The sequence below is a fragment of the Anas platyrhynchos genome, chromosome 3, assembly GCF_047663525.1.
Source record: "Anas platyrhynchos isolate ZD024472 breed Pekin duck chromosome 3, IASCAAS_PekinDuck_T2T, whole genome shotgun sequence".
In the NCBI taxonomy this organism is placed as follows: Eukaryota; Metazoa; Chordata; class Aves; order Anseriformes; family Anatidae; genus Anas; species Anas platyrhynchos.
Window position 1 is genome coordinate 114,140,913 of NC_092589.1, and position 14,497 is coordinate 114,155,409.

At 38.3% G+C, this 14,497-nt stretch overlaps 1 long non-coding RNA gene across 1 annotated transcript; it reads left to right on the top strand.

The window, feature by feature from the left end:
* Positions 1-11,587: 11,587 nt before the first annotated feature.
* LOC110351562 (uncharacterized) lies at positions 11,588-14,043 on the top strand. The gene is made up of 2 exons (XR_002399166.3): positions 11,588-11,660; positions 13,767-14,043. It is a non-coding gene; the product is annotated as an uncharacterized lncRNA (long non-coding RNA).
* Positions 14,044-14,497: the final 454 nt, after the last annotated feature.

Here is a 14,497-nt window from a genome sequence, read left to right on the forward strand (position 1 = left end):
GATTGGAGAGGTAGTCGTAATAGCTGAAAAATTAGGTAAGGGACGTGCTCTGTCTTCATGATATCATTCATTTTGTTTGCCTGTATACATTGAAGCTACATGTATTAAGATAGTTTTGCTAATCTAAGATTAAGCAGTTTAAAGAAGTTTATACTGGGGTAGAGAGAAAACAGATTCTGAGCCCTTAGATCTGAGCGAGAAAGCTGGCTGCATCTCATCTGTCCTATTAAGATAGCACCAAATGCCCTTCCATTTAAACTCAAATTGTCATTAATGAAGAGGAATAGACTACACAGGAGATACAGCCTGTCCAGTGCCCGTACCTCATACCGGCTCTGCTGATACCCACAGGCCAAATTAGCACAACTATAAGGACTGAAAATAAAAGTGAGAGAAAAGCAGGGTGGTTGAGTTACTCATAAAGAAGGGATTTGGGAATTGCCATGTTTATATTTCCTACATCAAAGAAAATATCCCCAGCGAATTCAGGTATGTTGCATGAATATTTTTATTTCTAAGGTATTATTTTCTCTGCACAGAAGAAGCCACCTGACACTACAGGTGTCCTGTGATTCAGACTGGCAAAAGATCATTTGTTCAGATATTCAGGAATTTTATGCATTGATTTCCCTGCTCTGCTTTTTAGGACAAGATGATTCTGTTTATGTCTGGTCTGGTAAACAGAGAGGCCTTGGAAAAGAGAGGAGAACAGTTAAAGATTAAGTCCCCTTAGAAATGAGAATGGTTTCTTTCTATTCACAATGAGAACTGTACTTACCTGTTTGTTATGAGTAAAAGGGAGATGTTTCTATTGTTTTGGGGAGGAAGTGAGGAAGACTTTTAAAAAATTATGGGAAAGAAAACATTACATTCTAAATAATGGGGATGAGTGCAGTTCATTAAAACATAAGGTCTGAGAGATCCCAGGGGTCTAGTAATAATTTTACCATTAATATGATAACTTCATTAATTATTTTTACCATTAATATGTTTGGTGATAAACAACATTCTCAGTGTCTTATTTTTTTCTAATTTTAAAAGGAGTATTATGAAACTTTCTGCATGGAGACAGCTTAATTAATTGACATTTATAAAGCATTTTCAGATCTGTGGAGGAAAAGGGCTGGAGAAGAACTAAATCTTATGGCTACAAGTTGCTTGGAAAACTCAAGCTGGTTTCCAAATAAATCTAACACTGGTGAGGACAAAAAAGGCCCCAGTGAAGAAATGTGGTCATTATCATATTTTTTGCTCATTCCTTTCCCTACCCTTTAATGCTATACATAGTAAGATAGACAAAAGATTAAAGTGAAGCTGGAGGGGCTATGAAGTATTGTGTCAGGGAAAGATTCACAAGGTCAAAGGAGTAGATTTAGAACAAGAAGGTAAAAATGAATGAATGAAAAAAGAAAATTAAATAAATAAGTTGTGAACTGAATTTAGTAGCCTTCTGGTATGCCTAATCTCTTCACTTCACCAAACAAATGATAACAAATATATATATCATTAACAAACAAAGTATAGCTTCCTAAACATGGGGAAGAACACCGGGGGAGGGAAGCTAAAACTGTCTCATTACTTCTCCAAAATCATGTGCTTTTCTATTTTATCACAAGGAGAGACTTCTGAGAAGACAGATTTAAAAGCAAGTTGGACTGTTTTCCCTCATTCTGTGAATTATTGATTCATTCTTCCCCCACAGTGGGGTTGTTCCAGGAGTTTTAGGTAAGAACAAGGGGAAGAGGTCAGAGTGACAGTGAAGGTGAAGTGTTAACCATCTCACCAGCCTTTCGGTTGCCTGACTTAATTTAGATGGACCTCTTCTGTCCTTGGCTGAGGTGCAAAACCACAGTTTCCTCTTTACCAAATGAGCTGTGACACCAAGTGCAGCTGGTCAGCACAACAAGGAATTTGCTAAATGGCTGATCTGATGCCTAATCAAGGAGATTGCCGGACTGTGCAGGAAAAGCAGGTAAGAGACAGCTTTTGCTGTAGTATAACATGAAGTAGGATCAAATTCTACAAAACTTTCTCTCCATTCATAAATTGCCAGAGTCATCCCAGAGCAGTAAAGAAGCAGCACACTGCTCCCCACAGAACACCTGAAAAGAATTTCCAACTCTAGCAACATTCCCCTTCTTTCTGAGTGCTCACCAAGGTCTGCACTGCCAGCAGACCAGGTTTATTTCCTGAAGCTGCCAGATCTGCATAAGACATCACTGTGATGTGCAGAAGTTCAAATAACTGAATGTAGATACCCTTCCATCCTCAAAATATACTCATCTGGTATAGGAAAGACAGATCTGATGGACTGTTTCCCCTAAAAAGACTTCTCTAAGCACATTGTAGGGAAAAAAATAGACAGAACTGGACAAGAATAACATTTTAAATTGACAGGGAAGGTGCAAATCATGGTCTCCTGCCTCTGCAGGAACAACTGTTGTTGCTCAGTGCTGCAGAGCAATCCTTTTCCTCCCACTCTGTTGGAAGGCAGGATCTGGAAGAGTGAGCATGCTTTGTGTCTCTGCCAGGGAAAAAGAAACCAAAGAGATGCTGCTTATCTGCCTTTTCAGGTTAAACAGAGCCTCAGAGGATATGGGTTATGTCTACTTTGCCTCTCAAAGCTCCAGCAGTCCCACTGGTTTAAGGGTTAAAGATAACAGCAGCACTTCCTTGGCCCATGGCAGAATGGGCTGTTGTGATACCTGCTCGTAACTCCTGGTACTCCCTTCCCTATCAGGTGTGAAATCCAGGCCCCTTTCTTAAATGGTCTTTCCACTTTAGGCTACCTTAATCCCAGTCTGTCTGACTGTCTCTTTATTCCTGTAGTTGAGATGCTCTCTCTATTGCCATGCCCCTGCCTAGGTTTTGTTCTCCCTGTAAAACTCCAACCATTTCTACTGACAGAACATCATGTCATCAGTTTGTTTATGTTCGTATTGTTCCCATTCTCATCTTTCTATTTCCTTCTCTAATATTAGGATCAGATGTTCCTTGCAGCAAGAACTGTCTGTTCATCTTTGCTTAGTACAGTAGGGCTGTATCCCTGTTCATCCTTCATTTTTTGTAATAAAAGCCATTCATTCTTCAGTGATGTTCAACAATTGAAGCCTGCAGTACAGAGAATGATCTTGTTGTATATATGGATGTTTTCAGGACCTGATTACAGGCTTGGGATCGAGTTTGTTCTTTAAAATGCTTCAAACTAGTTTAAATGCAACATATTCACATGACAGTCTTCATCCCAAACAGATTTGTAGAACTTATGCAGAAGTGTATCTTTTTTATTCTAGTATAGTCTGTATATTCTGAAATATTCCTACTAAAATCGGGAGAGTTAAAATGGGACAAAACCAGAGCAAGGACTTTATGTGCAAAAATACCACAACTTTGTAGTTGGATCTTTACAGTTCTCTGGAAAACTCAGCCCAATACTTGGCAACAGTCAAAAAAGAAAAAAAAAATTTAGGATGCATTAAAAAAGGAATGAAAAATTGGAACATATCATTATGACATTGTAGAAATCTATGGCTTGCCCACATCCTGAATATTAATGATCCCTTCTTTAAAAGGAGATGTTTAGACCCTGAAACAGCATGAGGATGCTTAGAAACACCAAAACATGCTATGCAAGGAAAATGAAAAAAGGTAAAAATGCTTCAGCATCAGAGATGGCTGAAGGGAAAACATGATGGAGTAGCCTGCAATCATGAGTACTGTGAAGAAGCTGAACTGAAAAAGAATTTTTTATTTGTTTATTTGTTGTGTTTTTTGTTTGTTTGTTTGTTTGTTTGTTTGTTTTATTCTATTTCAAAAGAATGTGAAGAAGCCTAACACAGACATTTTTTTTTAATTCTAATGCCTAATAGGCATACCATAGGTTTTATTAACGAAAATTGATTGGGATGCCAAATATAGATTTAAATGTGTTAAAAACATGTTTAGTACAGGAAAAAGGCCTCTGAAGACTATTACATGTGGTAATGGGTATGCTTTTTCCAGCTCAGAAAGACCCTAAAAAATCATCCAGCTGGAAGCTAGGAGTGCAGGATCACCGACACTGCTTTGGTTATTTTACATGGTCACAAGGCATCTGCTATTAAGCATTATGAGAAACACAATAATGTTCTAAACACACTTTGGTCTTACCAAACAGTGCTATTCTTATGTTTCTATGGCCCTATTTTTGCAACTATGAAGAGAAATTTGTATTTAAAGCAGCAAGAAAAGGAGACTGAAAGTTTCCTGACTGAAATAGAGGCAAGCTTTAGAACATTAATTTCAGCTTCAAAATAAGTCTCAAATCTTTCACTTTAATGTTTAAAATATAAAGCTGCAGACAAGTAAATGCATTTTTTTTTGGTGGAATGTGGCTAAGGTATATAATATTTCAACATTAATATGTAACATTTTATGCTAGGTGGAAAAAAATCCGGAGTACTTCCAAAATTTTGAGTATCTAATAGGTTTGCTTCTTACATATGCATCTATGTATCCATCCTCTTATCCATAGATAGATTTATCTTCTGCCTTTCTCCTTCTTCCTCCATCCCATACCATGCAGACTGAAAGGATTTGAGAGGGCTCAGTCAGATTCAGCACTGAAACCCCTCCACATCAAGAGGCAGAGAGAATCCCCTACAGCTGGGAGGGTGGGAAAAAAATAAATTACTTCACAGATGAATGCAGCAAGAGAAGACTGGATTGCAGTGGAGTATGTTTTGTTACAAGATGAAAGCTCTTCCAGAGCAGCTGTTCCGTCCTTATACAACCCTCAGCACTGTCGATGTCTGAGTGATTTCCACCAGAGCACTGAGACCAACATGTGTCTCGTGAGGTTTTTTCACTCATTTATCCTCCACCAGGGAGAAATCTGTGTGCACAATGCTGTATTTTGATAGAAAGAAATTAGCTTGGGATTTTCTATAGGCACGTAGGATTCTTTTTTAGATGACTTCACATGGCGTCAAAGATAAAGCTAGATGCCTATGATGTTCAGAGAAGCAGTGAACAATCCAGGCCACCTACCTTACTCAGTAGAGCTGTCAGACCCATACGCTTGCATCAGGTAGATTAAAATTTTTGTTTAAACCATTTTAAAACCTTCCTCCATCCCTCCCTTAATTCTATACAGAAATTGAGAATGTACTTTAGGAGGACTATTTGACAAGGTCATGCAAATAAATGCATGTAAATGTAAAACATAGGAATATGTTAGGTAAAGTAGGTGCCATTCTGTCCCTGGCACAAAGACAAGCTGAAGGTGTTCAGTTTAGGTTTTGTATCTACCTCAAGGCTGCTTGTTTTCAGACATTTTGCATCTTTCAGATGCAATATCCAGGTGATAATGGGAAAATCCCTCACCTCTGACTTTAATCAGGCAATAGAAAATCTTGGAGCCAAGGGAAAGGGAGATGAGTGGGAGGTCTGACATAATGTAGTAAAGGCAGTGGGTGGTGTTTGATTTTCTTTTCTTAGTGCCTTTTTTATAGATAAATCAGTAGCTAATCTGCTAAAATGAATTTCTGAGGAGGACTCTGAATTTCAGGACTTTCATTAGTGCATTGATTCAAATCTAAACCAGGCTGTGGGTGTTTCTTTCCTATTTTAAGTCACCAAAATCCTCAGGGTGTTCCCTGTTCTGCTTTAAAATACATAAATAAATAAGTCTGATCACTCCTTAGCTGTGTATAACTCAGTGGAATTTACCAACTTCAGAGCCTTGCAGCCCTCCAGGAAGATTTGACTATTTTTCTTTCTACATATTTTTGCTTTGGCTCCACTACAATGCTACTTTCGCTGTAGTGCTGTCCAGTGCTGTAGTGCTGTAAGAAGATGGGATGCTCCTAGCTGGGAAGGCTGTTTGTGCTGTCTGTTTTCCATGTAGCATCTGTCTCTGAACTACTTGGGTAGCCGGCCACAGAATGTACGAGATAAGAGATTATGTTTATGTGCATTGGGTAGTGAAGAGGAAAAGAGACTGTCCAGCCTTCCTGGCTTTTGCTGATGAAAATAAGTATTGAATTCACTCCTCTGAGACAGGCAATGTGGTGCTATGACAGTGGTCATACCTCTGTTCCCATTCTTTGAAGAGCTGTCTCATTACCAAAACATGGTTGAAAAAAGATGATTACTGCAGCATATGCCAGTAATAGTGTAGATGCCTTATGACTTCTCTCCTGAAAAGAGGATGTCTGTTATTATCAATGTTGTAAACTGCGATGGGCTCATCGAAGTCTGTTGCTGGAGCACATTTGACAAAATCCTACACAGTTTATGAATTGGTAGCAGGACCATCTATTGCATCAATAGAGCTGCTGTTCATGCTCATTAAGTCTATATCCTAAGCACCTTCATGAATGGATAGCAGCAGCTATTGTTACCATGCTGTGGTCTATTTACAAGAATAAATGAATTGATTTGTTTACATCTTTTATTTCTGTCATCAAAAGCAATGGCCCATAGTTCGGAATGATGGTTTTTATCCTTTCAGCTTGAAAATATATCCATATTTGAATAATAGGAGTGAAATATCAATGTTTTTTATTTTTGTTTTTGTGTTTGGTAAAAATTAAACACAGATGAAATTGAAATGGGGGACTTGTGCTCCCAATCTACATTTATTTGGGATAGATGCACCACAGAACCTGCACCTGTATTGGGCTTATGTGGTAAGGTTTTGGTAGCAGGGAGACTACTGATGTTGGAGCAGTTCTTGAAGAGCTGCTGCCTGTGGGCAGGCCATGCAGGCTCAGTTCAGGAAGGACAGCATCCCGTGGGAGGGACCCCATGGGGAGCAGGGGCAGAGAGGGACCATGAGGGAATGGTGGAGATGAAGCATCAGGGACTGACAGCAGCCCCATTGCCCGTTCCCCTGCACCACTTAGGGGGAGGAGATGGAATAGGATGGATAGGGGGCAGGTGGTTTTGGTTAACTTGAGATAACTGAGTTTCCTGAAATAGTTATTTTTCTAAAATTAACACTAGTGGTTTTAGGTGTTGCTGAGCAGTGCTTACACAGAATCAAGGACCTTTCATCTCCTCGTGCTGCCCTGCCAGCAGGGAGGCTGGGTGTGTACCAGGAGCTGGGAAGGGACACAGCCAGGAGAGCTGGCCCCAATGGGCCAAAAGGATGTCCCACACCATGCTCTCATGCTCAGCAACAAAAGCTGGGGGAAAGAAGGAGGAAGTGGGGTATGTTCAGAGTGATGGTGTTTGTCTTCCTAATAAACTGTTACACGCGGTGAGCCCTGCTCTTCTGGAAGTTGCTGAGCACCTGCCTGCCGATGGGAGGTAGCCATGGTTTTGCTTTGCTTGCACACGTGGCTTTTGCTTTACCTAGTGAATGCTTTTATCTTAGCCCATCAGTTCTCACACTGTTACCTTTCTCATTCTCTCCCCCATTTTCTGATTCTCTCACACCTGGGGAGAGTGAACGAATGGCTGTGTGAGGCTCAGCTGCCTGCTGGGCTAAACCACAACACTGCTCTAGTCTGCTATCAACTACACTAATCTCCATTATGCTGAGTCTGTTTTACCTGTGATAGTAACTAGTGAGTGATCTCCCTGTTCTTATTTCAGCCTGTGAGCTTTTCTTGTTTTCTTCCTCTCCCTGTCCTGTTGAGGAGAGGAAGTGAGAGAATGGTGTGGTGGAGCTGAGCAGTGTGAGACCACCACAGCCCTTGTACTCTCTTGAGAAGAACAACTTAAGCATTTTGCAAGGTACTCTGGTACCAGACAGCTGCAAGAAGCATATATGCAAAGCCAGTTTGGCTCTGAAGAGATGTGATCCCACCCTTCAACTTAGTTTCGATGTAGTTGCTTACCATATTACAAGGCACAGAGAATACTGTTATTGAAACAACATGTGACAACCTGAGCTGTCTTCTAACAAGCCACAGCTGTAGGACAGATCTGCAGTGCACCAAAAACTCCTTTATTCAAGGGGGGACACTGCTTTCCTCACCTTTGTGGCATCCTTCCTGGTGCTTTTGATGTCTGTAATGTGATGATAAAACCACTGTCTGCATTCAAGCCTATTTGCTCTTTCTTGATACCCTATGGTGAGAGGGGAGATGCCTTTTCTCTCTCTACCCTTGCCAGCCTTATGGATACAAGGGATGGGTAAAAAGCCTGTTTGCTGTGTTACTACTTCTCCTCTTTCTTTTTCTATTTATGTCTTGACCCTGACCCACTTTTAAGATTGGTAGTAGATATCTCCCTTTGAGGGAACCTTTCCAGACTGACATGCTTTGCGAGCAGAGCCCTTATAATTGCATTTCTCACAGGATAACCATCCTGAAGGAGTTGCATAATCCTCCCTTGCACTGTCCTGCTGATGAGCTGCAAATTGACAATATGTAAAAATAGTTGAAGCTTGGCCTCCTTTCTTCATCTGAAACAGTTACAGAGAACCTTTCTTCAGAGCTTTCCTTACTGATATGGTTATTTGTACGTGGTGTTACAGCACTTACTACCTTTAAACAGTACTTCTTTCTCTTTTTCTCTTTGCATGTCTGTAGTATTATCTCTGGTCTTTAATGTCTTTAGTATATAGAAAATTCTGCTTGGCCTTTGAAGAGGAAATTGTCTCATAATTACTGCAGTTTTACCTTTTTCACAACAAAGAGCTTGGCCAAGGTCTGGGTCAAGAAATGAGGATTTGGCTTAATCATAGCCTTAACTGTACCTTAAACAGTTCAGGATTGTGATGGAGCCAAAGAATAAGGATGTATTTGTCTTCTTAAATTTAAGCCTAAATAAGGGTCTAGGATGTTCAATGGGCTAAAGAGGAAGAAAAACTTATATAGAAGATGTTAGATTTTGAGGAAGCGTAGAAGAAAGAGGGAAAACTTGACTAGTAAAAGCCCAGCTAGCACAAAAAAAAAAAAAAAAAAGCTAACACAGTAAAAGCCTTTTCACTGTGGTCTATACTGATTGGAATCAGTATTCAGAGTCAATGTCAAAAAATATCCTGAAAACTGATCAGTTTCTAACAGGAAATCTGTTTGGTCATGACTGACAGTAATGAAAACATGAATTATATTATAATTTCATGTCCTTTTTTTTTTTTTTTTTTTTTTTTTCTCACACAATCTAAATAAGCTTTTTGTTTGTTTGTTTGTTTTTCCATTCCTTTCTATTTTTCTATTTCTTTTGCATGCTCACACTTTTAATAATGATGAGGACCACAGAAGTGACTCGATAAATAGATATCTGCACCTGAGATCAGAAATTCATTGTGAAAGATTTTGTATATGCACAGAGGAAAAAAAGTCTTTCTCCTGATGCAGATCTTTAAATAAATGGAGAAGGTAGAGAAAGAAGTGGATAAGAGGTAAATACAACTTTTACTTCTTACAAATTCTGAATTGAAAGAAAGACAATTGACTCAGATAGAGAGGTGAGCCACAGTAGCCTAACAAATTCCCTTACATCAGCTGAGTCTCAGTCATTTATTCCTGTGTTCATTGCAGAAGATACTAAGTCTGCAGATTTGCCATTGGTTAGCCATATGCATAAGGACAGTGAACATAGCTCAGCAAAAAAGTCTGCTGACAAGGCCCTAAGAACAATGTTGAGATTATGTCTAGCAAGGAAGAGATCAGACGAGAATGAACCAAACCCGATCATCTGAAACTGGTAAAGAATGAGAACATCTGCTTTTCTGCCTTGCAGTCCCTCCAGAGGGGTTAATTTGACATTGAGGTTGTATGAATGAAATACATGTGGAAAGACACTTTATTTCCCAATAGGCCAGAATAGTGTGAGGTGTCATTAGGCTTGTGTTGCTATGGAAGGAATTATTATTAGACCAAAACAGGGCAAAGGATTTTGTTTTTATTGTATCTCCCCAGCCTGAGATATGCCATGGTCACTTGCAATGTGAGATCTGTACTCTTCTTTTTATCTTTTTGTCCTTTCCCTTCTTTCCCTTTATTTCTTATTTTCTTTGCAATTACTGACTGTGTTTTATTGGAACCCATAACTTAAAAGCCAATAATGAATAGTGTGCAGTGACCTACAGCATCAAATAGGTAGAAATTTGATAATTCTAGAGAAAAAGCAGACCTATTCTGTTAGCCAATGTTGTACTGAAATAATCACTAAGACTATGAGAATGTGCTTACAGCATGGAATGAAGCATGGTGTGGCTGCCCTCCCTCCAACCTACTCTATTGCAGAAGAAAATGTTTTTTTTGTTGTTGTTGTTGTTTTTTCTTTCTTCATCTGTGTGATTCTTCCGTATTTTGCTTTCAGGGAAGCAAGCTGACTCTGACATCAGGTAAACACAAAGGCTCCAGGTTGTCTCAACTAATTTTTTTCTTTTCCTTTCCTTTCCTTAATGGACAGCTTGGATCATGTCATGTCAGTCAGAGAAGAAAAACAGTGTTGGTTTAAATACCATATTCAAGGTTTTACATTTCAGACACTTGTCTTCTTTTTCCTCTGTTTATGTTCTTAGGAAAGGGTGAGATATATTTAATATTAACGATTTATTGATGGATTAAGCAGGTTTGTGTGTATAATCAGAACTACAAGCCATGTCTGGTTACCTTGTCTTCAACGGCAGTGTCCTACCACAACCTTTCACACGTCAGATTTGCTTAATCAAAGATGATGACTAGTATTATGAATGGAAGTTTGAAAGGACTCTTCAGACTCTCAACTGCAGTTGTGTGCTTCTGTCAACTATAAGGGAATATAAAAATGCAGGCATATTTGAGCTAACTCTCAGTTTCATGGGTAGTAATCTCTGTCTTATATACAGCTGGTTATGTGGATGAGGGTACTCTGTCCATACACAAATAACAAATGACTTTTGCTATTTGCCATTAACCTTCCTGAAGGTTGTATATCTTCTTTGAACTTTCATGAATCGTTTCTCTATCTTTCAGAAAGAAATATTTCTTTAATCAAACATATGATCCTTCAAGCTGTCCCTTCAGTGTTGAGAACAGAAAATAAGGGATTTATTTCTGTTCTAAAGGAAAATTTTGAGTGCTGTATCTCTGTGTTTCTGTAACTATGAGTGCTACCAGAATACACAGATGCCCACCTTCCCTGTGTTTTTTGTTTGTTTTTTTTTTTTTTTTTTTTTTTTTGGTGATCATCTGAAGAGTAAGGGAGGTTTATTGATGGGAAAGCAGTTTGAAGGGAGAGATAGGAACAAGACTGATCTGATATAAGTAGTGCTACAGAAACCTTAACAAAATAGCAGGAACAGAAAGAATACAGAAATGGAAGACAGAGTGAACTTCTTAAAAATCACATTTCACAGTTCTTTATTGCCTTCTGCTCTCTGTTCTATATGTATGGGGGAAGGAAAAATAGAAAAACTGCAAGTACTGTGATAAATACTTCTCTGTGGTGCAAATGACTTCATAAAAACTCAACTTTCACTTGTGTTTTATCATCCTTTCACCAGGCACCCTTGATGTGCTATTTATAGCTGTGTAATTCACAGTAGCCTGTCAATTATCTTATAGGGTACTTTCTGGCCATTGGTTGGAGGAGGATATATCCCATCTGAATGACAACACTTTTTGTAACCTTATGGCATACTTGCAAATGTGATTTCATTTCAGGCTGTGATGGAAATGTTAAGATAAGTGGGCACCAACAGCTTTTCTGCCTTCCTGCCTTTGCCAAAAGAACAGGTAAGATCAGTGGAGGCAAAAAAATCTCAACTCTTCCTTAATCAATATTTGCTTCAATCGCACCCTTGTGGAATTCTTTTTTTTTTTTTTTTTTAATATATTTATTTTTATTTTTTCTTCTGGGAATGCAAAAATGTGAACCTAGACAGGGTACGATGCTGAAGGGTTATGAAGTTTTCCATTTTTCAGGGTATTGCTGGCTCTGTTCTATTCAGCTTAGATCACAGATGAAGGTGTGTTTTCTTCTGCACTTCTCAGTGTATATATGGCATTTTTAAGATTTATTTCTTTTAAATCCACTGACATAAGGACTAGCTATATTAAAAAAAAAAAAAAGTGTGTGTGTATGGGGGTGCCCCATTGTATTCAAGCAACATAGATTTAGGCCTGAGAAGTGGAGAGGATCTTTTGGTTACTCAGTTTAATATTCAGTGGACAGCTGACTATTACAAAACTATGCCTGTATAGAGCTCCAAATCTGTTTTACTTTTTGCTTCATAGAACCATCAAGATTCTTTCTTCACCTAGTGAAACACAGAATAAAATCCACTTTTTTGCTAAGAGCCCAGTCTCCAGCTGAATGCTCACTGCTAGGTATTCACACCAAATTTATATATATATATATTTTTTTTTTTTTATATGGTCTCATATCAGTTACATTTCTTTATTTTTGAAGGCCTGTCCTCATAGTGTTTCGATTCCCCTCAACCTTATCATCTGTATTTCACTATTTCTTATACTGTGTGGAAATCAAAACTGCTCTCTATCATTCCAGTCTTGGTTTTACCAATGACATAAGTACATTTAAATTCTCCTTCCTAACCTTTCTTATTAATACATGCTCATTCAGAACACCTAAATTCTTCTGAGGCTCCACAGGACCAAGTCTATGTACCTGTTCTGCAGCCCTTGATCATGGAGATAACTTGGAATAGTCTAAAGGAGGAGGGAAAGAAAAAAAAATAGTGATCCACATCCTTCTTTTTGCCTGACCTGAAATGATGATTTACCAATTTGCCTGTTCTTACTGAACTTATCAGCAGCATACTTATACTACCTCAATAAATGTGTAGTTCCAATCTCATTTTAATAAAAAAATAACAACTAATCTCATTTAATGATTTCACATTAACAGCTTTTTGATATTGGTTTGTTGTCTTAATCTATTTAAACTTGTATTTATCAATATTGCATAATTTTAAAAATTTCATCAGATTGTTCTACTGTGCTAAGTCAAATGCCTTGCAGAAATCTAAGCATATTATCTCTCTACTAACTCCTTTATCAGCTGAACTTGTAGTGTTCTGAAGGATGTAATCAGGCTTATGTGACATGATTTATTTTTCAAGAGACACTGTTGAGAGGCAGTACTTATATTCTTGTTCCTTATTTCTCCCTCAGATAAATTAATGCTCAGTCAGGTTTTTCATTAATTTATGCAGGGTTACAGCAGGTTTTTTGTTACCCAGGTTATCCCTCCTGACTTCTGAATAGTAGGATGCTAACACTTCTCTATCCTTCCAGACCATGCTGTTCCCAGATAGATTGAAAATAGCATCTGGCCAAAATGCCCTAAGCCAACTCTTTCTACTTCTGGTGTAAGCTTTTTGGATTTGCTAAAAATAAATGTTTCTTTCATATGGTTATTGTGTAATATCTTGCTGAGTTACTTATGGACTGGAAAATACTTTATCATGCTCAAGTGATAAGTGTAGGTCATGCTGCTTCATTCAAAACACAGAATAGAATAAGTTTTTGAACACATCTGGCTTTTCTGCATCACTGCTTATTTTACTGCCTCTCTATTCTTGATATTGTTTCTTTCTTTCATAGTGTATATGAGTATTTTTTCAGCCTTGCAAACTTTTTTATTCTCTTTTCTATCTTTTCTCTTTTTATTTTTTTTTTCTGTCTTTCTCTTTTTGATTTTCTGCATTTGGAAAACAAGACAAAGTTGCCCGTTTATGTGTCCAATGGACAGATAGAAAGCTTGTAATACTAGTATTTCTGTTTCTATTTCCATCTAACTTATTTGTGGTAATAAATCTTACTGTTCGCTTTACTGTGCTCTAAAGCCACAATTGGTCACAAGTGTTTTTTTTTCAGAATTGTGGTATCCCATCCCTTTTGGCTACCAGAACCCCCCTTTTAAGTGGCTTCTGATTTTTCATTCATGTTTTCTTCCGAGTTGTATATATCCCAGATGACGATTTCATAGAATCATCATAGAAACAGAATGGTTTGGGTTGGAAGAGACCTTAAAGATCACCTAATTCCACTCCCCCTGCCATGAGCAGGGACACCTTCCATTAGAAACTTCCAATAGTTTGCAAGTCATTTTAAGTGTTCCATATTTTTTAGCAATAAAGCTGGAAGGTGGCTTGCTGTTTTGTTATTGGCTCCTTGCTTGCTTGCTTTTTAGACACCTTTTGCCCAACTCTAATGCTATTATTATTATTTATTTATGTTACTGGTTTACTGCAATGTGAAAGCAAATGGATTTACATCAGCTCCTACCAGATGTGGTGTTCCTACTCAGCTCCAGATTCCTGGTGCTGGTATGGATGTGGCTGAAAAATTACCCTAATGTTCTTTGGTGCTTTTCTTCAATTCATTTCTGAATGGGATCTGACTGTTTAAAATTGCTCTGTTTTAAATGGGCACTGCCTTGCTGCCTGCACTAGTCAATTGTCAACCAACTCTGTCTCTGAGATTCAGACCCTCTTAGTTGCCCTTCTCTTCTTATAAGAATATGATTATGTATTTCACAAAAGAATGCCTTGCCATTTACTGCAGTTCATTGCTTTACATACAATATCTCCTGCTGCCATTAATTT